This window comes from Suncus etruscus, chromosome 8, assembly GCF_024139225.1.
Source record: "Suncus etruscus isolate mSunEtr1 chromosome 8, mSunEtr1.pri.cur, whole genome shotgun sequence".
NCBI lineage: Eukaryota > Metazoa > Chordata > Mammalia > Eulipotyphla > Soricidae > Suncus > Suncus etruscus.
In genome coordinates this window covers 102,297,415-102,301,673 of record NC_064855.1, presented here as the reverse complement: position 1 = coordinate 102,301,673, position 4,259 = coordinate 102,297,415, and the positions used below count along the sequence as shown (strand labels likewise).

Sequence of the window (4,259 nt, the reverse complement as noted above, 5' to 3'; positions counted from 1 at the left end):
TTAAAATCCACTAGAGTAATTTCTTGAAAATCACATCTAATAATGTTTTATGATTCTGTCAATGCATGCAGAAAGTAACAATTTATTTTTCTGCTTTCCATAAGCTACAATTTTTATTTAATGTTGTGATCTCCAAACATTTATGTTTTAAAATTAAATGAAAAAAACTGCTGCTTCAATCCTATCAAGATAGTCTTAAATTAAATATCTGTAATGCGTGTATTGTCTAAATGTTATAAAGGACAGAAAAAAGTCCTCCCAATTTTACAAAGCCTATGAAAAAATTCTAAAGGATTTTCCTATTTAAGTTTTAACCTAATACACAGAAAAAAATACTAACTAAAAGAAAACTAAAAGTAAAGCAAAAGGAAATATCTTTGGTTTAAGATTGGTACTACGGTTACAAGGGAGAACTTTTGATGTTATGTAACTTAATTTCTTCTATAGTTTTATTGTTGTTGTTGCTGCTGCTGGGCTGCTCTACTTGTACTTTGTACATTTTTTACTCCGTATTTTTTGAATAGAGATAAAAAACAACCCAATTTCAATAGGTAGGGGGTGGTTGCTCAATGTCATTAGAAACTGGGTAAACATTTCTAGTCTTTGTTTTGTTCTGTTGTAAAATTGATCTTCAGCTCCATCACAACTGCAGAGCCTTCACAATTACTCCCACATTTTTATTCACGCCCTGGCATAAAGATTTCTCTTTCTTCTGTCTGAGATGTGATGTCTCCTAGACATTCAGGAAAAGAATGTAAACTTAAAAGAATTTAAAAAGAAAATAGAAGATATTTAAAAAGATCCATATAAAACTTGTACTTGTTAGAGGAAGCTTACCAGGAAAATAACTTAAAATAACTGAAAGGTAAACAAAATAAAATAAATTTTCTCTGAGTTTCCTGACGACTTGCCCTTAATTCCCTGGACCCTACTCCTTCCTAAATCCCAAGAACTCGCCCTTGACCAAAAGATACATTTTAACTGTTGTACACCTTATGACTCCTGGTTATCAAAATCTTGCAAAAATATAACTGAGCAAATGTTAAGTGTAACTACTTCCTGAAATGAACCACCCTACTATAATTTCCCACTGTCTGAAAAGCTATATAAAAGCTTGTTAAATCTTGTTCTGGACCTCATCCTCTGGCTTATGTTAGGCCACATTGAGAGCCCCTGCATGTGCTTATATAATAAAACCCTTTGCTTTTGCATGGTCTCTGCCTCTTGGAGTCATTAGAGGGGTGCCTGTGGAATTCCCAACCTTATCATAACAAGTCAAGAAAATAATTAGAATAGGACAAGAAAATACAAAAAAAAAAAAAATCAGCATCCCCAATTTTGAAGTTAGCAGAACAAGGGGTTATAGATAAACATAGATATAAACAAGGGGTCAGATATAAACAGCACAAAGATAAATATTGCATGGGAAAGAGTCATTAAAGAGCTCCACCACAGGGGCTTTGTCCTGATGGTTAGAATTATATTAGATAATAATATTTATAATTATGATATTACTAATACATTTTTTTCTTTTATTGGGCCACACCCGGTGACGCTCAGGGGTTACTCCTGGCTATGTGCGCAGAAATCGCTCCTAGCTTGGGGGACCATATGGGACATCAGGGGATAGAACCACGGTCTGTCCTAGGCTAGCCCTGACAAAACAGATGCCTTATCACTCCGCACCACCACTCTGTCCCCACTAATACATTTTTAATTTGTATTTTTTAACCAAACATATGATTAAAATATTCTGATGAGAGAAATATGTGTTTTTTTAATTACTTTATTTAAACTATGTGGTTTACAAAGTGCCACGCCATGCATAAACATCTTCATGTAAGGGGAACTCAGGAGGCCCACCAGATGTATCCCCAGATCCTCCTGGTATGGAGAACTGAAAAATAGAACACATAGGTTTCCTCAAAAGGCCCACTGTGGAGGTTTCTTCCCCTGTGTGGATAGTTGAGGAATTCCTGAAGAGATAAATCCATGGTATGGTATTACATTTTCTGTCATATTTGGTTATCTTTCCCTTCTAAAATCTCAGGCCAAAATATGGCCTCAATAAAATTCTTTCAGAAATCCCAGCACTGAAGATTACAAAGAGAACCCTCTTTCTGGTTAATATTTAGCACCAAAATCAAAGACAGTATTTTTCCTCTTTTTTAAAAATGTCCTTGCAGCCTCAGTTTCTGGTAATCAAGGGTGTAGCCAGAATGCAGATCCTGGGCTATTCACTCTTCCCAGAAAATGCGAACTGCACCTTACTGAATTTAGCTCTTTCTTTTACTTGGACCTCTAAAGTAATAGAGCTCATCCCAGTGAAAATTGTGTTCCTAGATTTTTTTTCTACTTAATAATTCCTTATTTTGTATCTGAATTTAGTTGCTAGAGCTGCCTTGAGTTATATATAACCTTCTCCTTTGTAACTCAGAATTTTTATGGCTCAACCCATAGCTTGATGTATTGCTTACTGTTAAACTCTGCTTTGCAACTGTAAACATTCTTCTCAATACCTATGACTGGCTTTAACACTTATAAAAACTTCCTGCTTAAAGATTAAACTTGTCACATGCATGCCAGAAGAAGTGTTGACTCCACACACTTGTGTGTTGTTTCTTTATTTCATATTTCATATTCTGAAGGCTGCTCATGATCACCCACTTTCCTCTAGTGAAGAGTATTTTCCCCAACTAGAGTTGCTGAGACGCAAGATGCCTGCAGCAACAAAGTTGTTCATAAAAGGTAAGACCTAAAATGCTCATGTAAAAATAAGTTGATTTATTGTCATGTTCTCTCAGGAACCTAAGAAATATTTTATTTATGTTTTGTTTGGCTTGGTTTTATATGCCCCATCCTGCAGAACTCAGAAGTTTTTTCTGGTTCTGTACTCATAAATTATTCCTAGCAGTGCTTGGGGGATCATATATTGTACTAGGGATTGAACTTGGTTTTCCATGATAAATCCCTATCTGCTGTACTATCACTTTAACCAAAGATGTCAGAATTATTAATGATGGAAATAAATAACTGAAAGCCTAATGTCCTTTATACATATATATAAAGCTAGCTAAAGTGTGTATATATATACTGTATTTGCCGGCATATAAGACGACTGGGTGTATAAGACGACCCCCTAATTTTGCAGTTAAAACATAGGTTTAGGCCTATATTCGCTGTATCAGACAGAATGTTCCTGTGCTGCAACTGTATGTACCACAGTGAGCCAATCACAACAAGCAAAGGTTCAAAGATTATACTGTAATAGACTTCCTCTCTGACTCTGACCAATCTGAGCAGGCTTTTTACAGTGTAGATTCAGGTCCAGAACATTGTCTAATTTGCATGCATAAAAAGCCTGCTTGGATTGGCTGAGTTAGAGAGGCGGTCCGAGCAGCCTGGCAGTGATTGGTGCAGGATCAAGTTAGAAAATTTGTTTTGTGGCAATATTCAGACAATTTTCATTTAGCCGCATATTGAAACATTTTTCGGGATATACTCGGCATATAAGATTATCCCCGATTTTCCGTTGACATTTTTTCGTTTCAAAAGTCATCTTATATGCTGCAAAATATGGTACATATAAATTAAAAGGAATATATTAAAGATGATCTTAAGCATTTAATTTTTTAATTTTAAATGTAAGCTCACCTTTCTGTATCTTAATAGAAAATAAGTGTTTCCTAACAATATTTAAAATTTATTATTTTATGTAATACTCTGTAGTCAAAGATTTAAAGTAAAATAAAATTAGAGCAGAGAGTGAGACAATATGAGAACACTTACCTTAAATGTGCCAGGATCCGAATTGACTCCCAAAACCATAAGGATCCTTGCAAATTAATGTTATCCTCGTTAAAAAAAAAAAAAGCAAAATAATACCTGGAAGGGGAGATACCATGATCATGAAGGTGGTTTTCCCAGGATGACGCTTATCCATTGGACTCTGGATGTGCTGACCCCTGCAATTTCCCCAAATATGGGAAACTCAACTGCATACTTTTAAAAAAATCAAAATATCTCAAATCCAATTAAATATTCACACCACTCAATAGAAGGAATAGGTAAGGAAATTAAATTAGAATGGTTATGATTTCATAGTTCCATTTTTCTCTGAAGAACAGAGTTTTGAAGGTATTTACTTGGCTCATTTTTTAGAACCATAGTTCATATTATTCTGCAATGGTAGAGCACTGAGTAACTTGGACTTATTTTGATGTCAATAGTCTGTTTTCATTTTCCTCAGGATCCAATAA

The 4,259-nt window shown here is 34.8% G+C and overlaps 1 pseudogene; it reads left to right on the top strand.

The window, feature by feature from the left end:
• The first annotated feature begins 3,878 nt into the window (after window positions 1-3,878).
• On the top strand, window positions 3,879-4,009 carry LOC126016792 (uncharacterized; annotated as a pseudogene).
• The last annotated feature ends 250 nt before the right edge of the window (window positions 4,010-4,259 follow it).